This window comes from Miniopterus schreibersii (assembly GCF_964146895.1).
Source record: "Miniopterus schreibersii genome assembly, chromosome: X".
In the NCBI taxonomy this organism is placed as follows: Eukaryota; Metazoa; Chordata; class Mammalia; order Chiroptera; family Miniopteridae; genus Miniopterus; species Miniopterus schreibersii.
This window is the reverse complement of record NC_138104.1, coordinates 100,323,560-100,337,657: the sequence shown is the minus strand read 5'-3', so window position 1 is coordinate 100,337,657 and position 14,098 is coordinate 100,323,560. Positions and strand designations below refer to the sequence as shown.

At 41.6% G+C, this 14,098-nt stretch overlaps 1 protein-coding gene across 3 annotated transcripts in view; it reads left to right on the top strand.

The window, feature by feature from the left end:
- The window catches only part of GLRA2 (glycine receptor alpha 2), a 157,690-nt gene that overhangs the window by 122,832 nt on the left and 20,760 nt on the right, over positions 1–14,098 (top strand). The window lies entirely within an intron of this gene.

Here is a 14,098-nt window from a genome sequence, read left to right as displayed (position 1 = left end):
TTATAGAGAGGAGATAAGAGATATTTTTCAACACTGCCCCCAAATTGATAAATTAAACCTGCTGATAAAGCCACAGATATATGCTACCCTGTAAGAGCAAAACCAAAAATGTTTCATTGTCAAGCTTAATGCTTCCATATCTAGATGTAGGACTGAGCATCTGCTGTGGCTGAGATGTTCCTTACACCGTGGAGCTTCCATGTGTATGAGTTCACTGAGCCTCACCTGCATCTACAAAATGTTTCCTGCACATACTCTGGACTGGCATCCTGCTGGCTGTCCTGTCTCTTTCTCTTCCCTACCTCTCAGGAATATTTTGCCCTGCCACAGCCTAAGGAAACACACACACACAAACCCCACACACTCTCATTGCTGTACACTGTTGAATGTCAAGCCTTTCTCAATTTTCTGCTGCCTGCCTCCCTGTTGGTAATAACCATTTCTTCCACCTCAACCACAGGAGTCTACCACAAAGTGACCCAAGTTTGGCATCACTTGTGCTAACCAAGAAATTTTACTAGAATGTGAGGGTATTACACCACATACACTGTATTCCCAGAATTCCCTGGCACGGCATAGTAGGTGGCCACCGACTTCACGCTTTCCTAGGCCAGATATAGAAAATGAGTTTCATTTTGCTTCTCAAGTAGGAATAATTGAAATGCTGTGGAGAGGAATCTTAGGCTGTATCTGTATCTAATCTTATCATAAGAATCACCTGGAGTGCTTGTTAAAAGTACAGATTCTTGTATACACCCCAAATCTTATGAGTCAGAGTCTACAGGAAGGTCACTGTGAATTACCGTAGTATTTTTCACACGAGTCTCAGTGAGTCTCATTACAATAAGGTAAGTTTGGGGAAAGCTGGGCAGTATTAGAGCAGGCAGTAGCAAATGAGAAAGACAAAGTAGTAGAAAGTGAGGTTGTCAGAATAGCTAATTGCAGGTTCATATAGGACTTTGCAACAAGTATAAAGGAGTGAATTTTATTCTAACTGATGAAAATCTACTGGTTAGTTTCAACAAAGGAAGTGTCAGGCTATCGCAGAGATAGTCTGTGGGGTCAAGAGTAGCAGCAGCAGATCAGTTAGGAGGCTACTGTAGAAATACAGGTGAGAGATGTAGGTGGCTTCGACTGTGGTATTGGTCATGAGAATAGAGCCAAGTGGTCAGATTCAATATTCATCAATTCATTCCACAAATATTTGCTTCCTGCTGTGTGCCAGGCACTGTCCTCAGCCTTAGAATACATTGTTGAACAGGACAAAGCGTAATCCTTTGATGAAACTTACATTCTAGTGGTTTATCCTTTGGAGGCAAAACCAACAGGTCATGCTGATGCATTTGATGTGGGAAGGTGAGGAAAAGAAGAACATGGCTCACATTTTTGGTTTAAGCAACTGGGTGGGCAGTTTATTTAAGATGGGGACTATTGTAAGAAGCAGATTTGGGGTAGAACTCAAAAGTCATATTTTGATGCTGTTAAATTTAGATGCCTATGAGATATGCCAGGAGAGATGGCAAGTAATTAGATATACGTGGCATCTCTCAGGAGTCTCCTCTTTAATGCCCACCACTATCAACCATCTCAAGTATCCTCCTTGCTCCTCACTGTGATGCCTGAACTATTGTCTCGCTTTCCTCCTTCCTCAAACCCAGCTCCATTGGAGCCTCTGAAGTTCAGGTCATTCAACTTCATCACTCATGTCCCCTCTCACTGCTGTTATCTACCACCCTCCAGCCACGTTCCTTATTAGTTAATGACTTTAGCACCTTTCTCACTATCAAACCAACACTCTTATTAACATTACCTCCCCTGGAGGGTCTTCGATAGCCATAAAAATAAATTACTCCATCCTCAGCTTCCCAATTCCTAGACTGCCTTGCTGACATTTTTTCCTCTATTCAACCTTAGCCATACACTCACATGTTGTAGTCACTGCTTTGTTTTCTTTAAAAAATATTTGAGAAACCCGAGCTTACATGTTTTATATGGAGATGTTCTTGAGTTTGACTCCGTATCTCAAAATGGCTATTCAAAATATGAAGTTTAATGAACAAAGTTAAGACTTGAGGGAGAGATGGAGAGCAAAACAAATCATTCGTGACCTTTGTAGTCAAGGCTGTTACTGTCAGTAATGATTAAATTTTGGGGGAAAGCAGAGCAGGAAACATTTCCAATTATTTGTCCCTTAGTAAATGGCATCTTTTTCTCTAAGGTAGCATATTTCAAGTTTTCTGAGTTTGATGCACGGTAAGAAAAAAAATGGTAACAAGGGCAAACACTGCTTGAGTGCTTACCATACACCAGGCAGTGTCCTAGGCACGTCCTATCACAGTAATTGATTCAATCCCCACAACAACTGTGTGAGTAGTGTGATCCTACAACATAGCTTACTGTGGAACATCCTGGTTTTGCCTATTTTCCTGATGCCTTGTGTGATTTAGCATTTGTCCTTGATTATTCATTTTAAAGAAAATACTTATTAATGCTTGCATTAAAATAAACCGAGATAGGTTTGGTTGACCTCCACTTTGTACATCTGTTTTCTTTCATGCTATGATCTTCTGGGTGTGGGCATACATGTGCACTTTAACATCTGGTGAAATCTGGAAAATAAGCATCATTTTCCCTGGCCTCTTTTCTCGGCTCTTTCCAGAAGCAATGTCATAACTGACACTATTTCCAGGATAGCTTGAAGGGGCTTGCTGATAAAATGCAGTGCACTCAGGCATAAGAGGCTGGGGATAAATAATTCTTTTTCTTGGTCTCTGTCAGTGGTGGTACTCTCCTGTACTGCTGGTCACCTGGGATACCAGTTTTGGTCCCTGACATGGCATGCAAAGTCCATGAAGCCACTAGGCCACCACTTGGTGGGGTCAGTGAAAAACATGGAAAATTCCATGAACATGAAACAAAATAAAGGCTGAACAGTCTTGCTGTTGAACTTCTAAATGTTCATGATTGGAAGGTTTTTGCAGGATATAAATCTGTAACTGTTTTATTGTTTGATAATGCTTTTTATTTTTGCAATAATCAACGTTATAAAACTGTATTCTTTTAGTGCCTGAAGGTAGTGTTCTTATCTCCATCTTACGGATGAAGAAACTAAAGCAAGGAGAGGTTGTCAAATGCCCAAAGCCACACATGCAGGCAGACTGGCTCCCGTGTCCCTGACTGTAACCGCTGGGCTCAGAGTTCACATTTTGTATCTTACATTATGATCCATTCTCTCATTCTCTCTTCCTCTCTGTTTCTCCCTCTATCACACACACACACACGCACGCACACACGCACTTGAAACACCTCTAATGCACTCTAATATTTTCTATTTTGTTTTTTAATGCTGGTCATCAGGGATGAGATTAGGGTAAGAAAAGTGAGGTAAATCACACAAGTGCAGAGTCAGATCCCGTTTTTATTTAAAATTGATATTTTCTTCACTGTGGATTTTTGCATTAACAGTAAATTATTTAAATATTGCATTAAAACATTTATTTGCAGTACTGGGGTTTTGGCATCTCCTTAAATTTTGCACTGTGTCCTAGTTCCAGCCCAGCTGGTCATGAACCACTAAATTTTCAAGGACCCTAATAGGTTGTGGCCTAAGTTAAAAAAAAAACAAACAACACAAACACACCACTACCACCATTTTAAAATATTTAATACTCCAAATGAGGATAGTCATCTCTTTAATATTCTACTGGGACACTGACCTCCACAATATAATACAGGTTGATTCTTTAGAACGTATTAGTAAGACCAAGAGCAGATTATTTCCACAAGTGACATTGGCATTAAGATTTATTCAAGGAAGGTATCTATTGAGAAAACACATGAGATTACAATTACATGCATGGGAAGAGTGCCTGGTGTTTACTGAACAATTAAGTTATGAAATGGGGTCACTTTCAAGGAGGGGCCAGGCAATTTGTGACTAGGTGTATTTGCTTTGATTACCTTTTCTACATCTCAAAAAGCAGTCACTGTCAATTTTATCAAAGCAGAGTTTCTCAGAAATAATCAAGCCTAGATCCTCACTAATAGAACTTGCAAATCCCTATGGCTGGGCCAACCCCACTGTATTAGAAGCTGATGCCCCAGATCTATGCGGTAAAATCTTATTTTTGTGTTATCTCCTCAGCTCCAATAAGAAGTTTTCACACTGTGCGATGTTATAACAACTTCCCCACAAGAACTTTAAAGCCTCACATGCCTTTCTCCCTTTCTTTTATATCTGGCCACACCCTGTCTTCTGGCATTGTGTCTGATTTCAGGTGTTTCCAGCTGCCCTCATAGCCCTTCATTGTTTTCAGTGACTAAAACAGACATTGTGGCTTCTTGAGAACATGGTTATGACTTTGAGGCCATCTAATGATAAGCCACCTTTTAAAAGAAATGGTGTTAACACACTGTTTGAACTTCAACCTTCCTAGGAAGAAATTATGGGCCTCAACCTGATTAGAAAGTAGGTAGGGTAAGAAAGGGAGGCCCTGAACAAAATGTCTCAGGTAATGGTAACTTGGAAAAGTAAGAATTCAGTACTCTTCTGTTTTTCATGATTTTATCTCCCCTCCCCATCCTTTTCTATCCTTCAAATCTTAGCTAACTTGTTAATTTCTCAAAAGATAATTTCCTGATCCTACACAAGGCTGAAATGATCCCACTCTGTCAAGCACCCATAGTACCTAATTGGTTCCTTTTTATAACATGTATCACGTCTACCCATTTGTTGTATGTGAATATAAAACTGAAATGGTATTGAAAGATATTATTTAGGATACTTTACCTATTAATACCCGAATCCTGCTTTCAACCAATCACTTTCCCATTGACCTATTGGAGGGAAATAAACTTACAAGGACAATGAACTACCTTATTTTTGTCCAGGTGTCAGCTTCAAACTCCAATGCAATATCCCAGGAGGGGACCAACTTAGAAGAAGCCCTTGTCCCTCCACTTGGTAGGTCCAAAAACCCTATACTATCTATTTCCTTCCCAACATTTCAAATTTCTTAGATCTTCCCATTCCAAGGGAACACCAGGCCCCACTGATGAAGAGCAAAGGACAAGGACCCAGGGTAAATGGTCATGTAGGAGTGGCTTATTTAAGCCCATGGGGTCCTGAAATGTCCCCAGCTAGACTAGCATTTCTCCTCCTTAGGGGTAAAAATCTCCTCTCTTCCTGGAGACATACCCCCAAACATTGCAGGATGGTGAAGTGGCAGGTCTTCTCAAATCTTCTGAGATAAATAGATCTAGTCCTTCTTATGATATGGTTTACAGCCCCTCAGCACATTGGTCACCCTACCCTTTCTCTAGTTTGCTAGTGAGCATCTTGAGGTATGAGTCACAGAATCTGAAAGATAGTTGCATGATCAACATGTAACACAGCAGAGCAGTAATAGCCTCTGTCTTTATGTGCACTTTTTAATAGAGCATTAAATTACAGTATTGCTTCTAAGTACTCAGATTCTACTATAGACTCCTTTTGACCTTGCTAATGCTGGTTAATTTCCCAAGTCCTCTTGTCCTATTATTAATATGAATAGCTATCAAGTTATCTCCTCTTGATTACATGGTTGGGTTTTTTCTAACCTACATAAAGACCTATATTTATTCCTGTAAAATTCCCCTCATTGTATTTGGCCCATTTTCTAGATTGTATTCATCTTTTTGAATACAATTTAGAAAATTACTAGCTCTGTAACATTGACAAATAGGTGTCAACATCCTTCAGCCAAAGGTCACAAGAAACAAGCTTGTATATAGTTAAACAAGTTGGATTTACTACTCTTTGCAGGGTGAGAGAATGCTCACCATGGGGAGCCATGGAGAGGGTGCCTTTGTAAATTGGGTGATTTGAGAGGAAAGTCTAAAGAAGCAGGACTTTGCTCTAGATTGGATGCTGTCAGAAAGCAGGGGAAATTCTATAACTGGGTTTCTCAATAAATCTTATCTATAAAAGGGCAGACTAGGTAGACTGAGGAGAAAACTATAGTTGGTAAACAAGCAGCACTCATTTTGACCGAAAGGAACATGTTTAGTATTCTGTGGATGGCGTAGTGACCTTGTTTTTGCCTGTACTTAGGCAAAATTATGAGGTGGCTTTGTTGTGTTTCAGTTTATCATGGTCTCAGATTAACCTTGTCTGAGGTTGGTATTCCACGAGATGGCTTGAAACTTTGGAACTGTGGTTTTCACCTCTTAAAATGAGGGGCTAAGCTATAAAAACTCAAGTGGAGGCTCTATAATTTACCAGTTCTGTGACCTTGGCAGGTTACATTAAAAAAAAACACCAAAAACCTCTCTGTGCCTCAGTTTTCTCATCTGTAAAATGGAGTTAACAGTATTCATGTTATACGATTGTGGTGAGAATAAAATAAGTCCCATGGATAAAGTTCATAAAATAGGTCCTGGAGCATGCAAAGTTCTATGTTTAGAGATTGCTCATTTTAGTATGCACTTTTGCCACCACAAAGGTATGTAGCACAGTCTGGGTCATAAAGCTTTTGTTCAATGTATTGGGGAACATGTTCTACAAATTAAAATCAAGTATCTTAGAATATCTGCAATAGGCTGCCTACATACTCCCTCCCCTATTTTACTTCTCTTTCTTCCACAAAGAGAAATTAGATTGCACAGCAAGATATGACCCATGTACAGCTATTTTTATAATCATAGGATTGAAATAATGAGTTCGTGCTTTTACTCTACAGTGTCTAAACAAGAGAAGTGGGAAGAATTAGGGGCAAACTGAAATCTCATTTTACCTCCCACTGATTCTGGCTTTGGCTGATCTACATCTTAAGTACAAGGGCGCTTTTCCCAAAAGTAGAAAACCCTTTAAGACCCTTCCAACTCAATTAGAATGTAAACTGACTTTGAAAGAAGGCTGTTGAAATGCAGATGTCACTACCACAAGGCCTAATCAACCAAACAAATCTAAGCAAATGAGGAACCCACTGAACTATAATGAAAGGAGGGTCAACCTTTGAGAGTGTTGTTTAAGGTCTCTCATCTTCTTCTCTGCTTCTCCAGAGGCTTAGAGCACCTTGGGTGATTCTTCCCAACAAGGGACTCCGTGTTTGGTTGTCATATATAAGGGGGTGCTACTGGCATCCAGTGGATAGAGGCCAGGGATGCTGCTAACATCCTATAATGCACAGGACAGCCCCCACCACAAAGAATTATACAGTGCTAACTGTTGATAGTGCTACTGTGAAGAAAACCCTGGTTTATAACATTGTTAGGCTACACCTCTCAATATGAAATTGTCTTATTTTGTTTCTTGTATGCAAATTGTGTCTCGCTTGCAAACATCTGCCAACTAAGCCAGGAGAGCACTTTCAGTTCTGCTAACCCCAGTCAGAGTCAATTCCTGCATGATTCATTTGTATATAGGTAGGGCCCGTTGGGTGATGGCCAGTTGTCTTTTCCTTACATTAGAAAAAAGCAAATTCTATCCAGCAGCCTATCTTTGAAATTTTTATTTATTTATTCAAATTCACATTCAACTGAGTGCAAACAAAAACTAAATCTGATTGGCTTCATTCATTAAGTAAAGACATAAATAATGTGGATGCACACACCACATGCCCTACCTATGATCTCTGATGCTATGCATAGCTTCGTGCATGAAGTAAGGCAGAGCCCAAATCTGGAAAATATTAGGTTCAGACTCTGAATTAATATCCAGATTCTGGGAGATGAATATGTTCGTATGTGTGTAGGAAAAAATTAAGTTCTTTATCACACCTATTTAGGGAATATACTGTGGTGTGAAGAGTCATTATGAAAGCTTATTTTTAGTATTAACACCTAAACATGTGTGGTTGAACAGGCACACTCAATGATGCTTAGTGTTAAAGAAAAAGGAAAGGCAATAGGACAGTGTTAAACAGAGAACAACAATTTCATCCATTCCAGAAAGAACCCAGTAGGAATTTTATACTGGGTTTGTTACTAATACTGGGAGAATGCATATAAGAATCTTCATTAGTTAGATTAGCTATAAGCACCGGAACTGAGAAGACCAATAAGAAATGCACTTGTCCAATTGCAGACTGCGACAGTCTACAGACTGGCACTGCCGTGTGGACTACATCTTAATCTTTCTACTCTAGATAAGTACTTCCCAAACTGGTACACATGAGAATCACCTGGAAGACTAGGTAAAACACAGATTCATAGGCCCCAGCCCAAGAAAGACTCACTTAGTAGGTCAGAGCTTGAGACTTTACTTTTCCAACAAGCAGGTGCTAGGTGATGCTGATGTTACTAGTCCAGAGAACCACACTTTGATTAGCAAGGGGACTCCTAAAATGGCTTTCAGTAAAGCAGTGCTATGATTACTTCATACCTTTGCTGCTGATGTGTCCATAGTCACGTCGAGGACATTAGCCACAGCGATTCCATGGTGGGAAACTAGCCATGGCAAGATTAACAAACAGGAAAGGGGGGCTCTGTGAAGACATTTTTATAGACTGGGAATCCCTACAGATCTTTTCCCTTGTCCTTGCAAAGGAAACTCCATATTCTTAGCTTTCTTTGCTCTTTCAAGAATACAGTGAAATGGTATGTGTTCTCTTTTGTCATTTAGCATTTTTCATCTTCTGCCACATGTTTGCACAAGGAGTTTAAAGAGGATTTCATAGATCATTAATTAAGGTAACAACTGCTTCCTTAGCAAGCAAGATGTTGAAGAGGTTGTAACTCCTTCCCCAGGGATGCAAAGGCATGTCTGTGTTTTGTCTTAAAGGTTGAGGGATTTAGACAAGGCTTTAACAGACCTGTGTGGCTTAGGAATTTGGACTTAGTTGTGAAAGCTAGCAAGAGTAAATAAATGTCATGGTACTTTGTAATTTCCCTATACCACCAGGGTACAGAGCTGGTGCTTGTAAGGAACATTGAGGCCTGAAATATTTTTAAGGTGTTTTTCTTCCAAGCTTGTTCCATTTTGCTAGGTATTATGACAGACTGTTATTTTAAGGCTTGCAATACAGAATTCTCTTTTGCAAGATGCAAAGTGATTTGCAGAAGCAGCCTTGCAAATGGAATCCCTGTCTTTTTAGTGTGTCTTTCCAATTTTTCCTTTCATCTCAGGCTATTTCCCACTATCTCTATTTTCTTTACTACCTTCCTTCCTACTAGATCATCCTTTTCTGTCTCTAATTTTCATCTTTTCATAATTTTCTCTTTCCCTTACCCTCAATCTTATCACTTCAGACTATCTCATTTCATTCATTCACTCATTCATTCATTCATTCATTCATTCATTCATATACTCAGTGTAAATGTACAGCACACCTACTACATGCCATCCACAATAGATATGGCTCTCGGGATGTTCCCAGTTCAGGGAGACATAGACTAATAAGCAGACACATTTTCTATGTACATATGACATGCATTGTGATAGAAGCCATAGGAGTTCTATGGGAACACACTGGAGGGACCCTGTGGTAAACACTGGTGATGCCCTACCTATATCCCTGTGGCACTCATTGTTTCCACATACAGTGATGGCTTCCTACTTCAAGCTCTGCTCTGCCTTGGTGTGTGGAGAAACAGGGTGTCTTGAGCAGACCCCTGAAGCATGCTCAGGTTTTATAGGGCAAGCTGGAAATACTAAGGATTGCTCCAAGAACAGCCAAGTGCCAATAACAGTTGGGGGCTAGGGATAAATATTCCAGCTTCCCTGTCCCTCTGAGGTATGTTTTGTATTGACTCCCAGTGATTACCAGTGGGACTGGGATTGAGCCCCCAGTCGCCCACACTGTAACCTGTTTACTAATGCACCTTGAATTGATGTTCTTTCCTTACCTCACTTTCCTACTCCTCTGGTGCCACCTGAAATCACCTCCCAAATAGACTATTTGCACTCAAATCCTTGTCTTGGAGCCTTCTAGAAAAAGCCAACTAATATAAGAACCAGGCCAATACCTGGGCTCCCTGAGAATTGAGTAACCAGACAGGAGGCTGGTGAGCTAGGCAAGGAAAGGCTTCACACCAATGCTAAGAAGGCTGGACTTCCTTCTCAAGGTAATGGGGAGACAGCAAAGGGTTTCTAAATAGGGGGTAGCATGGTCAAATTTGCATTATGGACCAAAAAATCAATCCAGTTGGGCACTTCAAATAATGATTCAAACAGAGCAGGGCAGTAGGCAGGAAGAACAAGAGAAGGTTCTTATTGTAATCAAAGCAAGAGATGATGAGGGCCTGAGTGGTACCAAGAAATTAAATGATTTCTCAAAAATTAAGAAAGCGAAATCAATAGGGTATGTACTAACTGAATATAGGGAGTGTAAAGAAAAAGAAGCTTAAGACAGCTTCCGGGAGTACAGCTTTATCAAGGAGGGGAATGTGGTGTTATGGGATAGAGACTGGCTGGGAGAGGTGCAGATATTAAGTTCAGTGTGGAATAAACTGAGGTGTGAGACGGAGGTGAAGATGTCCACGAGGTAGCCTAGAGATCAGAAGGGAAGACTGGCTAGACAGACAGACTGAGGGCTCATCAGGACACAGGGAGAGGTTAAAGCTATGTATGTGGAGGAGCTTACCCTGGAGAAATACCAAGAGTGAGAAGAGAAAGAAGAGGTGGGGTGGGGCGGGGAGGGGAGGGGCTGAAGACAAAGCCCTGTGAGCACCAGCACATCAGCGAGGGGCAGGGGCAGGAGCCCACAAGGACAGAGAAGAAGGAACATTCGAGGAGGCTGGAAGAAAACCAGGAGTGTGTGATCACCCAGAAGCCAGAAGACTGGTAACCAAAGCTCCTAGTGTCCAAAGACGCAGAGTTTGAATAAAGTCAAAGCTAAGAGGCTGCCATAGCTTTTCAAAATGCAGAGGATGTTGGCAACCTCAACAAAACGGAGTTAATGAAGACATGCAGGCAGAAAAGAGATTTCGGGAAGTACAGTGGTGGAAGGGGAGTGAGAAAGTGAGGGGACCGAGTACAGCCACCTTTTCCAAGGAAAAGTGAGATAAGTGGCTGAAGAGGTGCATAGACCATGAGTTTGGTTTACACTGGTTTTTCATGACAGATGAGGAGCACTTAAATGCTGATGAGAGAGGAGAAAGGAAGAAATAAGGAGAGTACATTTTGGGATGGGCGAGCAAGATGTGGAAGGAATCCATACCTGATGGCATCGAATTGTTTTCTGTGACAAAGGACACACATTCATTTTCAGAAAGTAAATAAGGAAGTGTCAGAGCAGGAGTAAGAAAACAGTGGGAAAGTTTTGAAATATTGGTGAATCAGGAAACGCAACACCAGGAACCCACAGATGTTTTCCTAACAAACTAAGGGTTCAGCTGAGGCAGAGGTTTAACCTGTTAGGGGTGTCAATGTGTCAGATTGAGTGAGGTTTTCCAAAGGGGCTCAGCAGCTTAAAACAAGAACCAAATGGTGGGTTCTAGAACTGATCCAGCAGGACCAAGTGAAATGAAAATATGGGGCCCCTTGTTCAAAAAATCAAGAATTTCAAGATGACAACAGTAGAGAACTACACCGAGAATAGGACCCTTCTGAGCATGAGCTCCCATGTGTTTGCAAAGGTCAGGTGCCCATGAAGGGTGAAGATGTCACCAGACAGGGGTAAATGGACATAAGTATGGCTCTTGTGATAGTCCAGGGGTGGGATTAGAGAAATGGATATGATTTAAAAAGGAGAAAAATGAGAATGCAAGGAGAACATTTTATATATAAATGAAAATGTGACCAATAATATACAGTAGTTACCCCACACCCCACCTATTTTTTCCAATAGAACAGTGATCTCAGGCCTTTAACATCAATGATACTTTATGTTTCTATAATTATCAAAATTAGCTGAAGTTCTAGTTTTGTACACAGACCATTTTTGGGATACAAAATGTTTTAAAGGAAATTCAACATTAAAGTGAAAAGAAAACCCTGTATCAACTAGTGAGTTTTTGTGTTATGTTTTTGGGTTTTTTCTTGACCACAAAAGACTCACAGACAAATGATTTCAATACAGAATGCTGTGTGCTGAGAGGTTTAAGTGCAAGCTTCAGTGATGACCAAGGATACAGCATCTCCTCCACTTAGTAGCACCTGGGTCTTGACACAGGACTAGGAATTTGACAGATGAAAAAGGGGTAAGAAGGATGTTCAGGCTGAGGTAACAGTTATGCAAAGGCTCAGAGGCAAGAAACAACATGGTGCTCTCAGGTGATCATAACGAGTTGGGTCTGGCAAGGTGCTGAGGACATGTGGCAATGGGGCCTGAGAGAAAGAAGGCTTCAATTGCTCATGAAGTGGGAGCCACAAAAAGGGCTTAAAGATTGCTATAATCAGAATGGAACTATGGAAATATTACTCTGTGTAGGAAGGGTCAGATTGAAATGAGGCACAAGATCAGAAAAGCGCTGCCTCAACATTTCTATTAAACACACTTTTAATTGTATAATTAGTCTACACTTACCTGAAAGCCAACCTCGGCCCCCAGAACAAACACACGCTAGTTCACCTTTTTGTAATTTTGCTGGAATTACCTTTCCAAATCTGGGATACATACTGTGACCTTAGCAAAGTTTGTCAAACAATCAGAAATACAAAAATGCCTTTGTGGTTTTAATTCATTTGCAATAACAAACGCTCTTATCACTGCTGTAACATCACCACAACTTTAGTGCCTTAAAAGAAGACACAATTATTATCTACAATTCTGGAGGTCAGAAATCCAATACGGACCTCACTGGGCAAAAATCAAGGTTTCAGCAAGGCCACATTGCTTCTGGAGACTATGGGAGTTCCTGGGATTGGGGGGCTGACAGAGGCAAAGATATACTCACCAGCGGCATACCACACAAGCTGTGTGGGACGGGCCTGCGCAGAGTTGCAGGAGAAGGAAGTCCCTCACAGCGTGAGATGGTCCGGGGACTTACAAGGAGCCGCCGCCGGAAGGAAGAGCGCAGCGGAGGGGACTTACCTGTCTAGGTGATGTTGTTCAGCAGCAGGCAGGGGGCGTCTGTGTCAGAGCACCAAAGGGCAGCGGCGGCTTGGGGTCTTACAGCCACACGGCTTTATCTTATCACCGGCTAGCAGATGCTGACATAGCTTCATAAGGTATGCAAAGTAGGCAGGCTCTAGATGGCGAAAAGTCGGCTTGGTTGGGCCATTTTTAAAAATTATCCAGAGTGTAAAATTTGAGTTTGGTGCCAGCAGGCTTTTGAGCTAACAGGTTCTCAGCCTGCAGGGAAGAAATAAACAATCAATACATAGTGGTCACCTGTGGTCACCTGTGTCTCATTTCCGTAACAAAGTTCTAGGGGAGAATCTGATTTCTCACCTTTTCCAACTTCTAGAGGCCACACACCTTCCCCGGCTTACAGCCCACTTTCTCCCGCTTCAAAGAAGGCGATGTTGCCTCTCTGACCCTTCTTCCACAGTCGCGCCTCCCACTGACCACAGCCAAGAAAGGTCTCCGCTTACAGAGCCATAGGATTAAATTGGGGCTCACCTGGATAATCCAGGGCCCTTTCTCCATCTCTAGTGCCTTAACTTAATCACACCTGCAAGCTCCCTTTACCCTGTTAAATAACATATTCACAGGTTCCAGGGATTAGGACATGGACGTCTTTGGTAGCCGTTATTCTGATTACCACACAGAGCAGTGGTTTCCTGTGACCATCTCAGTGTCTGCAGGCCACCCTAGCATGCTCCATGCATACTTGAGCAAGCTGAAAGGGCCAGGAGGTGAATGCCCCAGGAGTGGCCCTCAACCAATGAGAGCTAGGCCCAGCACCCTCATACCCCTTGGGAGGTCAAGTCTGAGTCTCAGAGATTTGAGTCATATTTGCCAAGAGTGATCATCCATGCATTCTTTAGTCACTTTCCTCCTTTCCCTGTCCCACTTCCTCACCCCCTCACCTCACTTCTCATACTGCCTCCCAAATAAACTACTTGCACACCAATCCTTGTCTTGGGGTTGCTTTAGAGAGAACTAACGTGCAATGCCTCCTGGGCCAGGGGCCTGATGACAATCACAGTCCCATTAGACCCCATCCTCTGCCTCCTCACCAAATACCAAACATATCCTGGGGTTCTTTTAATTCCAAAGTGTGGAAAAACAGG